The sequence below is a fragment of the Lithobates pipiens genome, unplaced genomic scaffold (assembly GCF_037356315.1).
Source record: "Lithobates pipiens isolate NorthernLeopardFrog02 unplaced genomic scaffold, aLitPip1_a1.2 Scaffold_16, whole genome shotgun sequence".
Lineage (NCBI taxonomy): Eukaryota > Metazoa > Chordata > Amphibia > Anura > Ranidae > Lithobates > Lithobates pipiens.
Genome location: NW_027507748.1, coordinates 318478681 through 318497194, shown reverse-complemented (window position 1 = coordinate 318497194; position 18514 = coordinate 318478681).

The window sequence follows — 18514 nt, the reverse complement described above, 5'->3', positions numbered from 1 at the left end:
GGGATAGAGTTGCTTGGGTCAGATTATAAATCCCTGTCATTCCGTCTCCCTGCGTCTTTTTTTGCTTGAGGCGTTTACCGACTCTACAACCTCTTTTACGGTGGTTTTTAATTGCCTGATTGGACTGTACGGCATTCCCCAATCCTGGGGTTGTCTCCAGTCCTGAGTGCTCTGAGTGGTTGGAGGGTAAGAAAGTCGGCCCCTCCATGGATGTCCCCCTCTTGATCTCCCCTTCCACTGGCCTCTCCCCCCCCTCCCTAAAAAAGGGGGCATCTGAATATTGCGGGGTGAGGATGATCTCAATAAAGGCGCAAACCGGTTGTATGTATCAACCTGATATGCCCCTTGTTGATTATATACCGGGCGAGTGTCCCTATGTCCCTTATGTTTCCCTGAAAAATTAGATTGGTAATGCCCCTGATTTTTTGGGGGTTTCTTACCTGCAAAATTAATTTTTTTTGGCAAAACTTCCTCAGTCATCTTCGGAATATTACCAGCAATCTTTGATGCTTCTGATAATGGTTGAGTTACTACACCGCCCTCACTAGTCACTTCTTGTGTTGATGGCCTACTGCCTTCTTGCCAGCTGTACATAGTATGGTTCCTAAAATCATTATAATCTCTTCTAAATTTCTTTATTTTCTTTTTTTGTGTTTCTCTATCTACCTTTTCTAATTTCTTCTGAATCTCATTATTAAAAGAAACCCATTGTGGAGTACCCCTTATTGGTTCAAGTAATACTTGTAAATCTGCGATTCTTTTTTCCAGAATCATCATTTTTTTCTTTTAACGTGCTAAAACCAATTGCTGCAATTTGTAGCCAACACCATTAAAAAAATCAAGCCACTCTGACATTGAACATATATCATCAAGACCGTCCTGAGGTGCCACATCCCACCTTAGACTCCTCATTATTAACTTATCCTTGAGATACTGTTCAAACGTACAGATGTCCCACCATGTACGAACTTGTTTCTCCAGGGTGTTGGCCAAAGCTGTCAAGGTTTCAGTATAATCATTATCCTCAAGTCCTTCCCCTTCATAGGAAAAAACTGTTTCTAAATCAATCTGTCGATCCCTCAGAAAATTGACTGCCTCCATGTTCGCTAAGGGTAAATGTAACAATTTAGCAAATACTAATATCACTGGAACAAACACACGAAACACAAAATATTAAGCGTGTCCACCACTGATCCCAGCGCCCTCCGAAGTAAGTCAAAATACACACTGACAAGCTGCTATCATATAAAAAAACAAATCACAAAACTATATAGTATATAACACCCGTTCACTTGTTACCTCATATATACCATATTGACAGCGCTGAAACAGAAATATAAATAATAAACTAATAACATATAAAGAGGATAATAATTCTATGATTAGAAAAAGTCACTGAAAAATGTTCAGAGCATTCCCAAACATATAAGTCTCAATTTTCAATTGAACGTTCACACTTTGGAAGGTCAGGAAAGAAAGTCCATCTCCAAGAAAGAACCACCAGTGCATGAAGAGTCTGACAGCTGGTGACACCCCTTATGGTAATTCACTCACCAGACCCCCAAGGGTTAACAGGCACTTCGTTATGACTGTTAAAGAAATCACACTGGTATCCCTCTGGAGAATCTTCTTATCACACCGCCAAAAGTTTCTCAACCTCAGGTTCCCTGATATCCCATCGATAAAGGTTCACTCAGTTCTCATTGACAGCACCAGATTCACATATAGGAAACGATAAAACATAGATTCCATAGTGCAAAACTGTTTTATTATTTAAAACTCTCGTGCGCATTAAAACATACGTACACAATTTATACAGCAAAAGTCTCCCTTAACCACTTGCCGACCGCCGCACGACGATGTACGTCCATTTTTTGAAGAGGGATATCTCGGTAACGGCAGCAGCTGCTGCCACAACCGAGGTGTCCATCTCTTCAGGCGGCGGTCGGCTGTACGATAACGGTGGTCTCCGCGGCGGATTCGCCGCGAGATCACCGCTATCGGCGGCGGGAGAGGTGCCACCCCCCCCTCCCGCCGCCCTCCCGCACCTTCCGCCGCTTACTGGAGCCGTCGGTAGCGGCGGAGGCGATCGGGTCCTTCACTCTGCTGGGCATAGAGACAAGTGAGGCTAAGATGGCCCCCACTCGTCTCTATACCATAGGAGGGCGGAAGCGACGTCAAAACGTCACTTCCGCCCATACCTCTTAAAGGTATATATTTTTTTTTAAATGTCAGATTTTCTTTTTTTTTTTTTTGTTGCATTTTAGCCCAAATATGAGATCTGAGGACCTTTTGACCCCAGATCTCATATTTAAGAGGACCTGTCATGCTTTTTTCTATTACAAGGAATGTTTACATTCCTTGTAATAGGAATAAAAGTGATCCATTTTATTTTTTTTTTTTTAAAAAGTGTAAAAATAAATAAAATAAATTAAAATAAATAAGAAAAAAAAAAAAAAAAATTTAAAAACACCCCGTTACGACGAGCTTGCGCACAGAAGCGAGCGCATACGTGAGTAGCGCCCGCATATGAAAACGGTGGTCAAACCACATATGTGAGGTATCGCCACGATCGGTAGAGCGAGAGCAATAATTCTAGCCCTAGACCTCCTCTGTAACGCAAAAAATGCAACCTGTAGAATTTTTTAAATGTCGCTTATGGAGATTTTTGAGGCTAAAAGTTTGACGCCATTCCACGAGCGGGCGCAATTTTGAAGCGTGACATGTTGGGTATCAATTTACTCGGCATACCATTATCTTTCACAGTATAAAAAAAAATTGGGCTAATTTTACTGTTGTCTTATTTTTTTATTCAAAAAAGTGAATTTTTTCCAAAAAAAGTGCGCTTCTAAGACCGCTGCGCAAATACGGTGTGAAAAAAAGTATTTCAATGACCGCCATTTTATTCTCTAGGGTGTTAGAAAAAAAACAATATAAAATGTTTGGGGGTTCTAAGTAATTTTCTAGCAAAAAAAACTGTTTTAAACATGGAAACACCAAGTCCGAAAAAGAGGCCTGGTCCTTAAGTGGTTAAGAATGTCACTGGCAGCATGATCAGAGTAGTCTCACCGCAGTCCTGAGCGTGTTTGATCTAATGTAGGCTCAGCTTCCACGGCGGGTCCCGGGTAACAACACCAATTGCCTGCTCAGTAGTGACGTGTAGCTGCCTGGTCACGCCCATACGCGTTTCGTCATCACGTCTTCGTCTGTGGGCGCGGCCAGGCAGCGCAGCTCATACACCTAAATACATTGCGGGGCGGGAAGTCGGATCATGGTTACACCTACCTCCGGCCCCCTCACCTCCCCGTTCAATGCGGAAATGATTTGGCATCGCCGTACGAGCGATTGCCATAACAACGGGCCCATACAAATTAAAAACAGACCCATACAAAATAAAGAACAGAAAAACTTCCGCTTCTTATTTGAGCACAATGTAAAAGTAATTAGGTCCCGCCGTGCAAGCTGTCAACCTACCGACGAGACTGCCCACACAGAGAACCACAAGAGCTTTCCCTTTTGGCGGACCTAAAACATATATATGCCCTCAGGTACCCAGTATTAATTTAGCCAGGGCATATCCTTATTAAAAGAAATACCAATGATCATCAAGTATATAAAAAAGGTTATTCTAAATATTACAAATATTCATCAAAGAAAATTATAATATGTTAAAATCACCTACATTTAAAATGTGTACAACCAATAAGTAAATACACCCCTATTGCCCTATCTTCATAATGGAGATGAAAAAATGAAAATGAAAATAAAATAAAAATAAAAATAAAAATAAAGAAATAAAAATGAATGAAAATAAAAATAGAAATAAAACTAAAAATAAAAATAAAAATAAATATAAAAATAAAAATAAAAATAATAATAAAATAAAAACAAAAATAAGAGTCAAACCCAAAACAAAAAAAAGAATAAAAATAAAAAAGAAAATAACATGGATTAAAAATAAAAAAATAAAAATAAATGTAAAGAAAAATAGAAAAATAAAAATGTACAAATGACAGAGTAAATACACTATATAATGTGTAATGCACTAAAAAAGTCTAAACTCTTCTCCAGTGTATTAAAATCAATAATCGCTAATGAAACAGTTAATGTCTACCTCTATGTTCAAACCGTAGGGACTCAGAGTGTTTGTACGAAAAATCCACTCCGTTTCCCATTTCGATATTTCTCGAACTAGATTACTGCCCTTCCAATCAGGAAAGACCCTGTCAACATCCCAGAACTTGAGGCCTGTTGGATCCCTGCCATGTTTACGTCTAAAATGTAGGGAAACGCTATGCTCTTTATAACCAATAGAGATATTATAAATATGTTCTGCCACCCTAGTACATAGCTTTCTTTTAGTTCGTCCTACATACATCAGCCCGCATGGGCACTGGAGAACATATACCACATGCGTAGTAACACATGTAATAAATTGATCAATTTTAAAATTTTGTCCATTCCCAGTAGAGGTGAACTGATCTATCCCTCGCATATGATTATGTACCGATTTGCAGGCTTGGCACCTTCGACAAGCGTAAAAGCCAGCTCTATCCCAAAACATAAGAGGCCTAGAAGGAGGATCCAGAACCTTTTTAAGAATTGTATCCCCAAAGGTGGAATTCCGCCTATATATAAATCTAGGTTTATCCGGAATTACATCCTTGAGTGTCCTATCCAATTTAAGGATACTCCAATATTTTTGGATAATCCCCTCTACCTCCTTATATTGAACATGTAACGTACTAATAAAACCCCATGCATGTGTGCTTCCAGTTCTGCCTTCTTTGGGTTGTAAACATTGTTCCTGAGGTACCCGAAGCACCTGTTGCAATTCTTGATCCAAAATCTCAACAGAATACCCTTTCTCCACAAATTTATCTCTAACTAGAGACACTTGTGTCAGATAATCATCATCAGAAGTACAGTTTCTCCTCACACGGAGAAACTGTCCCTTCGGTATACCCCGTAGCCAAAGGGGATGGTGTCCACTATGAATAGGGATAAAACTATTTCTATCCGTAGGTTTAAAGAACACCTTTGTGGATAGACTAGTCAATTCTCTCATTACTGTTACATCCAAAAAATCTATTGTTTTTTTGCTCCAACTGAACTCTAATTTGATATTATTATTATTATTGTTCAAACTATCAGAAAAACACTTCAAAGATTCCTCGGTGCCCTGCCAAATAAAAAACAAATCATCTATATACCTCTGGTAAAATAGTAATTCGCTTCTCCGATTTGCAAAAATCCGAATGTCCTCCCATTGGCTCATGAATAAATTAGCCAAACTCGGTGCGAACTTTGAACCCTTCGCCACCCCTTTTCTTTGATTATAAAATTTACCATCATACCAAAAGTAGTTGTGTGAAAGGCAAAAATCAAGAGCCATACTCAAAAATTTCTTTTGAATGCAAGGTAAATCGTCTCTCTGAGAGAACGCCCAGTTGAGAGCCAACAGGGCATCCTCGTGTTGTATAATCGTGTAGAGAGATGCGACATCTGCCGTCACTAAGAAAATCTCAGCATCCGCAGGGAACTCAACCTCCCGCAACATCCTTAGAAAACTAGTTGTGTCCTTCAGGTAGGACCGTGTAGTCACCACACTCATCTGCAAAAAGTGGTCAAGATATTGTCCGATCCTCGCCGTCACTGAATTTATTCCATTAACAATTGGCCTAGCCGGGGGTTCGGTCTGATTTTTATGGATCTTAGGTAGCGTATAGATATTGGGAATTCTATTATAACTCGGTACCAGAAACAGCAGCATGATAAAGAATAATAGGAATAATGAAACAATAGGCATTAATAGTGGGCTTCGGAACAAGTCATTGTTTAATCCACCATTACCTTCCAATCACCAGGTGGAGGTTTTCAAACAATCAGTCCTTAGAGACTTGAATGATCTTCCATTGAAGAAAAATCTCTGCCCTAAATATATTAAAGAAGGGATCAAAGCCCTAGAAGAGAGGAAGGATATAATAGTCCGACCAGCAGATAAAGGGGGGGGGGGGGTGTGGTACTTCTTGATAAACAGTTTTACCACACTCAGTTGTGCGGTATGTTGTCAGATCAAACAACATATATACCATTAGATAAAGATCCTACGAAATCTTATTGAAATGATCTGGCGAACTTGGTGAACTTTGGGTATTATATGCGTGTTCTAACAAAAAAGGAACAATTGTTTCTGGTACCGAGTTATAATAGAATTCCCAATATCTATACGCTACCTAAGATCCATAAAAATCAGACCGAACCCCCGGCTAGGCCAATTGTTAAATGAATAAATTCAGTGACGGCGAGGATCGGACAATATCTAGACCACTTTTTGCAGATGAGTGTGGTGACTACACGGTCCTACCTTAAGGACACAACTAGTTTTCTAAGGATGTTGCGGGAGGTTGAGTTCCCTGCGGATGCTGAGATTTTCTTAGTGACGGCAGATGTCGCGTCTCTCTACACGATTATACAACACGAGGATGCCCTGTTGGCTCTCAACTGGGCGTTCTCTCAGAGAGACGATTTACCTTACATTCAAAAGAAATTTTTGAGTATGGCTCTTGATTTTTGCCTTTCACACAACTACTTTTGGTATGATGGTAAATTTTATAATCAAAGAAAAGGGGTGGCGATGGGTTCAAAGTTCGCACCGAGTTTGGCTAATTTATTCATGAGCCAATGGGAGGACATTCGGATTTTTGCAAATCGGAGAAGCGAATTACTATTTTACCAGAGGTATATAGATGATTTGTTTTTTTATTTGGCAGGGCACCGAGGAATCTTTGAAGTGTTTTTCTGATAGTTTGAACAATAATAATAATAATATCAAATTAGAGTTCAGTTGGAGCAAAAAAACAATAGATTTTTTGGATGTAACAGTAATGAGAGAATTGACTAGTCTATCCACAAAGGTGTTCTTTAACCACTTGCCGACCGCCGCACGACGATGTACGTCCATTTTTTGAAGAGGGATATCTCGGTAACGGCAGCAGCTGCTGCCACAACCAAGATATCCATCTCTTCAGGCGGCGGTCGGCTGTACGATAACGGTGGTCTCCGCGGCGGATTCGCCGCGAGATCACCGCTATCGGCGGCGGGAGAGGTGCCACCCCCCTCCCGCCGCCCTCCCGCACCTTCCGCCGCTTACCGGAGCCGTCGGTAGCGGCGGAGGCGATCGGGTCCTTCCGTCGGCTGGGCATAGAGACAAGTGAGGCTAAGATGGCCCCCACTCGTCTCTATACCATAGGAGGGCAGAAGCGACGTCAAAACGTCACTTCCGCCCATACCTCTTAAAGGTATATTTTTTTTTAAATGTCAGATTTTTTTTTTTTTTTTTTTGTTGCATTTTAGCCCAAATATGAGATCTGAGGACCTTTTGACCCCAGATCTCATATTTAAGAGGACCTGTCATGTTTTTTTCTATTACAAGGGATGTTTACATTCCTTGTAATAGGAAAAAAAGTGATCCATTTTATTTTTATTTTTTTAAAAAGTGTAAAAAATAAATAAAATAAATTAAAATAAATAAGAAAAAAAATTTTTTTTTTAAAAAACACCCCGTTACGACGAGCTTGCGCACAGAAGCGAGCGCATACGTGAGTAGCGCCCGCATATGAAAACGGTGGTCAAACCACATATGTGAGGTATCGCCGCGATCGGTAGAGCGAGAGCAATAATTCTAGCCCTAGACCTCCTCTGTAATGCAAAAAATGCAACCTGTAGAATTTTTTAAATGTCGCTTATGGAGATTTTTGAGGCTAAAAGTTTGACGCCATTCCACGAGCGGGCGCAATTTTGAAGCGTGACATGTTGGGTATCAATTTACTCGGCATACCATTATCTTTCACAGTATAAAAAGAAATTGGGCTAATTTTACTGTTGTCTTATTTTTTTATTCAAAAAAGTGAATTTTTTCCAAAAAAAGTGCGCTTCTAAGACCGCTGCGCAAATACGGTGTGAAAAAAAGTATTTCAATGACCGCCATTTTATTCTCTAGGGTGTTAGAAAAAAAACAATATAAAATGTTTGGGGGTTCTAAGTAATTTTCTAGCAAAAAAAACTGTTTTAAACATGGAAACACCAAGTCCGAAAAAGAGGCCTGGTCCTTAAGTGGTTAAACCTACGGATAGAAATAGTTTTATCCCTATTCATAGTGGACACCATCCCCTTTGGCTACGGGGTATACCGAAGGGACAGTTTCTCCGTGTGAGGAGAAACTGTACTTCTGATGATGATTATCTGACACAAGTGTCTCTAGTTAGAGATAAATTTGTGGAGAAAGGGTATTCTGTTGAGATTTTGGATCAAGAATTGCAACAGGTGCTTCGGGTACCTCAGGAACAATGTTTACAACCCAAAGAAGGCAGAACTGGAAGCACACATGAATGGGGTTTTATTAGTACGTTACATGCTCAATATAAGGAGGTAGAGGGGATTATCCAAAAATATTGGAGTATCCTTAAATTGGATAGGACACTCAGGGATGTAATTCCGGATAAACCTAGATTTATATATAGGCGGAATTCCACCTTTGGGGATAAAATTGTTAAAAAGGTTCTGGATCCTCCTTCTAGGCCTCTTATGTTTTGGGATAGAGCTGGCTTTTACGCTTGTCGAAGGTGCCGAGCCTGCAAATCGGTACATAATCATATGCGAGGGATAGATCAGTTCACCTCTACTGGGAATGGACAAAATGTTAAAATTGATCAATTTATTACATGTGTTACTACGCATGTGGTATATGTTCTCCAGTGCCCATGCGGGCTGATATATGTAGGACGAACTAAAAGAAAGCTATGTACTAGGGTGGCAGAACATATTTATAATATCTCTATTGGTTATAAAGAGCATAGCGTTTCCCTATATTTTAGACGTAAACATGGCAGGGATCCAACAGGCCTCAAGTTCTGGGGTGTTGACAGGGTCTTTCCTGATTGGAAGGGCAGTAATCTAGTTCGAGAAATATCGAAACGGGAAACGGAGTGGATTTTTCGTACAAACACTCTGAGTCCCTACGGTTTGAACATAGAGATAGACATTAACTGTTTCATTAGCGATTATTGATTTTAATACACTGGAGAAGAGTTTAGACTTTTTTAGTGCATTACACATTATATAGTGTATTTACTCTGTCATTTGTACATTTTTATTTTTATTTCTATTTTTCTATTTTTCTTTACATTTATTTTTATTTTTTATTTTTAATCCATGTTATTTTCTTTTTTATTTTTATTCTTATTTTTGTTTTGGGTTTGACTCTTATTTTTGTTTTTATTTTATTATTATTTTTATTTTTATTTTTATTTTTATATTTATTTTTATTTTTATTTCTATTTTTATTTTCATTCATTTTTATTTCTTTATTTTTATTTTTATTTTTATTTTATTTTCATTTTCATTTTTTCATCTCCATTATGAAGATAGGGCAATAGGGGTGTATTTACTTATTGGTTGTACACATTTTAAATGTAGGTGATTTTAACATATTATAATTTTCTTTGATGAATATTTGTAATATTTAGAATAACCTTTTTTATATACTTGATGATCATTGGTATTTCTTTTAATAAGGATATGCCCTGGCTAAATTAATACAGGGTACCTGAGGGCATATATATGTTTTAGGTCCGCCAAAAGGGAAAGCTCTTGTGGTTCTCTGTGTGGGCAGTCTCGTCGGTAGGTTGACAGCTTGCACGGCGGGACCTAATTACTTTTACATTGTGCTCAAATAAGAAGCGGAAGTTTTTCTGTTCTTTATTTTGTATGGGTCTGTTTTTAATTTGTATGGGCCCGTTGTTATGGCAATCGCTCGTACGGCGATGCCAAATCATTTCCGCATTGAACGGGGAGGTGAGGGGGCCGGAGGTAGGTGTAACCATGATCCGACTTCCCGCCCCGCAATGTATTTAGGTGTATGAGCTGCGCTGCCTGGCCGCGCCCACAGACGAAGACGTGATGACGAAACGCGTATGGGCGTGACCAGGCAGCTACACGTCACTACTGAGCAGGCGATTGGTGTTGTTACCCGGGACCCGCCGTGGAAGCTGAGCCTACATTAGATCAAACACGCTCAGGACTGCGGTGAGACTACTCTGATCATGCTGCCAGTGACATTCTTAAGGGAGACTTTTGCTGTATAAATTGTGTACGTATGTTTTAATGCGCACGAGAGTTTTAAATAATAAAACAGTTTTGCACTATGGAATCTATGTTTTATCGTTTCCTATATGTGAATCTGGTGCTGTCAATGAGAACTGAGTGAACCTTTATCGGTGGGATATCAGGGAACCTGAGGTTGAGAAACTTTTGGAGGTGTGATAAGAAGATTCTCCAGAGGGATACCAGTGCGATTTCTTTAACAGTCGTAACGAAGTGCCTGTTAACCCTTGGGGGACTGGTGAGTGAATTACCATAAGGGGTGTCACCGGCTGTCAGACTCTTCATGCACTGGTGGTTCTTTCTTGGAGATGGACTTTCTTTCCTGACCTTCCAAAGTGTGAACGTTCAATTGAAAATTGAGACTTATATGTTTGGGAATGCTCTGAACATTTTTCAGTGACTTTTTCTAATCATAGAATTATTATCCTCTTTATATGTTATTAGTTTATTATTTATATTTCTGTTTCAGCGCTGTCAATATGGTATATATGAGGTAACAAGTGAACGGGTGTTATATACTATATAGTTTTGTGAATAATAATGCCATGCTAAACCCTCCTAATCTTGTCCCAACATAGGCCTATATAGAAGCAGTATAGGCTAGTGATGTACTAAGTTCAAAATTGTACCTTCGTTTGCACGATCGGCGCGTCAGCTCCTCACTCTGTTCACAGATCGTACTTACGACACACGCGTGTTGTGTTTTATATACAGTGCGCATGCGTGAAACTCTGCCCGCCCCTGACGTTCTTTCTAGACTATTCCCCGCCCCTTCCCTTTTCGGCACAGTGGGGAGAGCACATGGCGGAGAGAACACAGGTGCGCAATCAGAGTTCCACTAACGAGGAGGGCGAGGAAAGCCCGGAGCCTGAAACATCCCGATCCTGGAGGAGAAGATTTAAGGCCTCAAATATGTCTTTTGGAGAGATGTTGGAGATGACATATTGAAGAGGACCGACTATGATGGGAAATATGGAACTTACCCAAACCGAAATATCAGAAAGGCCAAGATCATGACTAAAGTTGTGAAGAGTCTTCAGAAGATTTTTGGGGTACGATGATCCAAGGATCAACTGAGAAAACGCTGGTCAGACCTGAAACTGAGGGAGCACGATCAGTACAGAAGGATCAAGCGTGTTCTTCAAAAAAGTAAGTAGTTGTCGTGTGTTCATATTATTATTGCTTGCATACTGCTCCATGTGCTTTGATTTAATGTTGTACAGTTTAAAATGGCCACTTTCATGGTCATGGGTTCAATTATTCATACTAAACATCGTTCGTTAGCCCACTCCCAAAACGATGTTTTCCCAACTTACACTTCACTACATTTGTTCACACTGCAGGTAAGTATTCCAGCTTTAGAAAGTGCCCAAAATAATGTTCTCACCTTTGAACTCGGCCAAAAAACACAATTGGGCGACGCTTCCAAGCAATGTTTCATATTCCTAGTTCTGCCCTCTGTGTGCTAAGTATTCCTTTTTTACATTCTCATAGGGGAGAGAAGACTCTGGAAGTCTGAGGACACCAGGGACCACACACATCCCAAAGAAGGCAAAATTTCAATACCAGAAGCAGAGGAGCAGGAGGAGGAAGGAGAGATTGTTGAAGTTGGACAAATTGTCACCACAACAGGTGAGGGTCGGAGACCACAGCTTACGGTAAGCTAATCAATGTATGTCGTCATATTTATAATACATGGTGTGTTTATTTTTGTTTTTTTAGGTGATGTGGAAGAAGAATCACATTTTACCAGTGAAAGTGCCCGGGTCCTGATTGGGGAGATAATGGGGTGCAATCGCGATTTAGAAATTATACAGAAAAACATCAATGATGTTCAACATAAAATGAAGAACATCATTGATGTTTTGGGGAGAGTTTGAAACATACCAAACTAGCTTGGTTTTTTTTTTCAAACAAACAACTTTTGTATTTTATTAAAAGTCAAATTTGGAAGATGCACACAGTGTGCCAACATGTGCTATCTCCCATGGGGGATCAATGTACGTGTTTTGTGGAAAGTGGCTCAGATGAAGGGGTTGCACCCCCAAAACATGTACATTGATCCCATGTTGACACACTGTGTGCATCTTCCAAATGTGACTTTTCCAGGGGTGACACCCCATGTGATGAAGGCAATATCAGCCCAGTTTGTACATACTCATGTCTGATATTGTGTTCACTTTTCAAAGTTGAACTTTGTAAGTTCCTGTGTTTTGTATGTTATGCTTTGATACATGCCTGTTTACACAAAAACGCCAAGTTACAAAAAAGTTACTGAAAATAATGTTTTCGATACACTCAATATGTTGGTTTGTTATAAAAACCCTTTTCTAAACGCACATGTGAATGTGCTTTGATTAAAAAGGGAAATTATCAACAATGTGTGGCTTCCTTTTTTAATGTGCAAACGCAGTATTTGGAGTAAAGTTGTTGTTTTCTGTGACAATGGGTGTTATTTACTAAAGGCAAAGCCACGTTGCACTCCAAGTGCAGTTTCAGGTGCACTTTTGCAGTGCACTTGTAGTGCATAGTGGATGTGCCTTTAGTAAATAACACCCACAGTGATGTGTAAATTTCCCCAATCACGCCATTTTCCTGACCCTACATATTTCTGCCATGGTGCTGAAAATTAGCAATATTTTTGTCAGTAATGCACTACATACATTAGCAACAAAAAGAAGGTGTGTGTGTAGCAGACCCACAACATAATAAGATTATCTGAAGAAGAGACTGTCACCTCATCTCGCTCTGAACTTGGGTTTGCACTGTTGTAGAAAAAGGCCCAACTAAAAAAAAAGCAAAAAGACCTGGAAGACACCCAAAAACAAGCCAAGCAGTAAATGAAAACAAAGATTATTGTACTTTCAAAGAAATATTTATTAAAAAAATGCCTCTCAGACATTGCCTGGCATATCAATGGCCCCCCTACCCACAAAGTACTCCATGTATTGGGTTCTGACCTCGCGGGTACTGTGCTGGGGCAAGCCAGGACGAGCAGCTTCAAGGGCCATGAGACTGTCATTTTCAGGCAAGTCTGCATCTGGGCCAACTGACACCACATAGTTAGCTGAATGTCTTTTCAAGAAATTGTGCAGAACACAGCAGGCAAGCACTATGTGATTGAGTTTATATTCCGCCATGTGGATTGGCGTCAAAAATAGGCGGAATCGGCTGGCCAGTATTCCAAAAGTGTTCTCCACGACTCTTCTGGCTCTGGTCAGCCGGAAATTAAAGATCCTCTGATCCGGGGTGAGGGTCCTCATCGGGAAAGGCCGCATCACGTGGTTCGTTTGCCAGGGCAAACGCTTCATCCGCGACGAATACGAACGGGTTCTTTGACATTCTCCTCTGGGGGTGGCAAGCCCAGACTGCCACTCTGGAGACGCCTTTCGATTTCTGTCCGTAAGAACACTCCACCATCCGACATCCAGCCATTTTGCCCCACGTCCACATAAAGGAAGTCATAGGTCGCTGACACCACCGCCAACCTCACGATACTATTAAACCTCTTGTAATTATAATAGTATGACCCCGAGTTGGAGGGTGGGACGATGCAGATGTGTTTTCCATCAATTGCTCCTCCACAATTGGGAAAGTCCCAACGGCTGACAAAGTGGGAGGCCACAGTCTGACATTCCTGTGGCGTTGAAGGACACTGTGGAGTGAAACAAGACAAAAAATTAGTAATTTGGCACATCAACATTGCAAGCAGATTAGACACAAACATTTTTGGCCAAGATCAGTATAACATTTTGGGAAATTAGTATTTAAAGCCTAAAGTATAAGGTCCCTTATCAGAGTCATCACCCCCCCATCCTGAAACGACCTGAAAAGCAGAAATAAGCAGACAATAAGCAATGCAAATCAAAGCGTACTATACCAAGATATAGTCCACAATGAGAAACAAATGCTTACTGACTACACGCACTGATAATCAGATATGCACCGACAAGCACAAACTGAAGAGCAGTAACGAACTGAAGCACAAATCTGAAAGGCACGAATCGTCTCTCACCAAACTTCTACTAACATGCAATAAACACGAGATCAGCAGAAGGAGCCTAAAGGGTGCCAGACGTGGTGCTGAACTTCCCTTTTCTAGGCCCGTCGTATGCGGCTTACGTCACCGCGTTCTTGGCAACCGGAACTTTCAACAACTTAGTCCGACCGCGTGTATGCAACACCACTTCTGGACCTCTTCCGGACTAAATCCGTCGTAATTTATCCGACAGATTTGGTTGCCGGAATGTCCGACCGTGTGTACAAGGGCTAAGAGTCTTTGCCTATGTGGAATGGGGGTGTGGGGCTTTCCTCCAATCAGCTGTCTTGGCTGTGTGCCACTCCCAGTTCTGAACAGGACGAGAAAATCACGAGGTAAGAATTCTAAATAATATAGAACAGAAAGACAGCATTTATACATGTAAAGCGTATGTAGGGAGATTTGTTTCATCTCTGTGTATCATCTGAGGCTGTTCACTTCAATGGGTATATGTGAGGGTTTACATCCACTTTATGTAAACAATATGGGAGTTGCCATATTGGCTGGACTACAACTTGCGCAGCTGCAGATGTGATCAAAAGACTAACATTGCAGGAAGGCATCAGCTTCATGAAAACTCACTCTGTGTTTGTCGGACACACACAAAACAAATGTAATCACAAGTATCAGTAAGGGAATCATGGACCTTAATAACATTAAAAACATCCTAAGTTAGGGTGACCAGATGTCCCCGGTTTCAGGGGACAGTCCCCGGATTGAGGACACTGTCCCCGGACCAATTCTGTTCCCTGTTTTGTCCCCGAATTTGACTTCAACAGGAGCTGGGGCAATTTTCAAAGACAGTCAGTGCAGAATAAAAAAAAAAATCTGAATTATGCACCCCCGCTCCTACTAGCTTAGGGGGTTGTAATTTTTCCATTATCTGTGTCCCTTTCTGATGATGATGTGCTGGTCTGAGCAGATGGACTATTTCTTCAGTTTCCGGCACATGCCCTTTCAGCTCCGCTCACATGTTCTTCTTGCCTTGGCTCAAATCCCAGCCAGCCGTCTGCCTGCTTATCTCCTTGCCTTCTCTGGCTGAGTAATTTTCCTCCACTCCCCCCCCAATAGTAGCCAGGGGCCTGGAGAATGAGACCTGAGAGGCTGTGAGACGGAGGCAGCAATGGCAGAGAGAGGCAGCTGAGCTCAGCTGGCGATGTCCAGCAGCAGGAATTGAGGGGAAGCAGATCCAATCGTGGGGCTGCCAGTGCCTTCAAGGCTTCAACACAGGTGTGCTTTGGGGGTGTCTGTGAATAGACTACATTGCACTGTGTCTGTATCTCTGGCATAATGGATGGTATCATAACTCACAGGCAGCAGGCACTTATTGGGCATAAGTTTACAAAATCAGCACCCAGCAGCCATGTTATATGACACACTGTGACAGAGCCAGCCAGAGCCATGATAGAGTGCTTGCTGCTTGTGAGTTATCATAATGCTGATGATCCTAACCAGTTGTCGATCGCCTGATAGCAGATTTACTGCTACAGGGCGGTCGCACTGAGCAGGATCACTTATATACGTGATCCTGCATTTCTGAGTATCAGAGCCAATTGCCTAGTGGTCTGCCTGTGTAAACAAGGCAGTTTGCCATTTTGTTAGTGAGGAAGACATTGATCCTGTGTTCCTGCAAAGGGATCTATGTTTTCCTTTAGTAAAATCACCTCCCCCACAGTGAGAAAACACTTGTAAGGCACACCTTTAACCCATTGATTTCCCTAGATGTTATCCCCTTCCCAGCCAGTGTCATTAGTACAGTGACAGTACATATTTTTAGCACTGATCACTGTATTAGTGTCACTGGTTCCCACAAAGTGTCAAAAGTGTCAGTTAGTGTCCGATTTGTCCACAGCAATATCGCAGTCCCGCTACGAGTCGCTGATTGCTGCCATTACTAGTAAAAATAAAAATATGTCCCCGGATTTCATTTTAAAAATCTGGTCACCTTATACTAAGTGATTCATAATGTACAATATCATAAAATCCATTACACTTATAAACATTCAAAAGTGCAAACAATTTCATTAACCGATTCCTGCCCGCCCTATAGCGGGCGCGCATCGGGGAAGTTTTGTGTTTGCCGTGTCCCCCGGAGACAGGCAAACACAGATCACTGTAAACGGCCAATCACAGCGACGGTTTACAGCGCGATCGGCGTGTCCAATGTGAGATGATCTCATATGTAAACATATGAGATCATCTCTCAGCGCCGCTCTCCCTCCTCACACAGACAGGGTGTGAGAGGGGAGAGATGAACGGCTGCAGTGGCCGTAACTGGGAAAAAAATTAAAATAAATAAAGTGCCACCCGCCCCAGTGCCATCCTCCCCCAGTGCCATGCTCCCCCAGTGCCATCCTGCCCCAGTGCCAGCCGCCCCAGTGCCATTCGCCCCAGTGCCATCCGCCCCAGTGCTACCTGCCCCCAGTGCCACCTGTTAGTGCTATCTGTCCCCAGTGCCACCTGTTAGTGCTATCTGTCCCCAGTGCCACCTGTTGTCAGTGCCATTTGTCCCCAGTGCCATCTGTCATCAGTGCCACGTATCAGTGCCATCTGTCATCAGTGCCACGTGTCATCAGTGCCACATAGTGCCATCTGTCATCAGTGCCACATATTAGTGCCATCTGTCATCAGTGCCACGTATCAGTGCCATTTGTCATCAGTGCCACCTGTCAGTGTCACATACCATCTGTTGTCAGTGTCACGTGTCATCAATGCCACTTATCAGTGCCATCTGTCATCAGTGGCACGCGTCATCGGTGCCACGTATTAGTGCCATCTGTCATCGGCGCCACGTATTAGTGCCATCTGTCATCAGTGCCACGTATTAGTGCCACGTGTCATCAGTTGTCACGTATAAGTGCCACGTGTCATCAGTGCCACGTATAAGTGCCATCTGTCATCAGTGCCACATATTAGTGCCATCTGTCATCAGTGCCACGTGTCATAAATGCCACGTATAAGTGTCATCATTGCCACGTATCAGTGCCATCTGTCATCAGTGTCACGTGTCATTGTCCTGGTGCTCCAGGGCCTTCAAAAGTGTAATAGGTAGTAAACAAGTTAGATGTGTAATTTATGCTCCTAGAACACCTGATGGCGCTCCCTGCATGTTGGGCCTCTCTATGTGGCCAGGCTGTGAAAAACTCCCACACATGTGGTATTGTAATACTCAGGAGGAGTAGCAGAATTTTTTGGGGGTGTCATTTGTGGTATACACATGCCATGTGAGAGAAATAATCTATTACAATGACAATTTTGTGGAAAAAAAATGAAAAATCTTAATTTTGCAAAGAATTCTGGGAAAAAAATGACAACATCAAAAAGCTCACCATGCCTCTTACTAAATACCTTGGAATGTCTACTTTCCAAAAAGGGGTCATTTGGGGGGTATTTGTACTTTCCTGGCTTGTTCGGGTCACAAGAAGCGAGATAGGCCACCAGTACATTAGATGTGATCAATTTTGTGCGATTCGCACCACAGCTTGTAGACTCTCTAACTTTCACAAAGACCAAATAATATCCACTAATTTGGGTTATTTTTACCAAAGATATGTAGCAGTATAAATTGTGGCCAAAATTTATGAAGGAAAATTTATAATTTGCATAATTTTGTCACAGAAACAAAGAAATATGCGTTTTTGTTCAAAATTTTCGGTCTTTTTTCATTTATAGCGCAAAAAATAAAAACCCCAGAGGTGATCAAATACCACCAAAAGAAAGCTCTATTTGTGGGAAAAAATTGAAAAAAATTTAATTTGGGTACAGTGTTGTATGACCACTCAATTGAGCGACAGCGCCAAAAGCTGAAAATTGGTCTGGGCAGGAGGGGGGTTTAAATGTTCAGTAAGCAAGTGGTTAAGAGCTACCACTGGACCCCAAAGCCGAACAGCACACTATCACTGGATTCTTGAGCTTGAATCAATACTCACAGTGTCCTAGCCCACGTACACACGGTCGGAGATTTTGGCAACCAAATCCATCGGATTTTGCCCGTCGGATTTAGTCCGATGGATTGTGTCCGAAACTGTTGCATACACACGGTCAGGCCAAGTTGTCTGATTTTGCGGTTGCCAAGAACGCGATGACGTAAGCCGTGTACGGCGGGACTAGAAAAAGGAAGTTCAGCACCACGTCCGGCACCCTTTGGGCTCCTTCTGCTGATCTCGTGTCTATCGCGTGTTAGTAGAAGTTTGGTGAGAGATGATTCGTGCTTTTCAGATTTGTGCTTCAGTTTGTTACTGCTCTTCAGTTTGTGCTTGTCGGTGCGTATCTGATTATCAGTGCGTGTAGTCAGTAAGTATTTGTTTATCA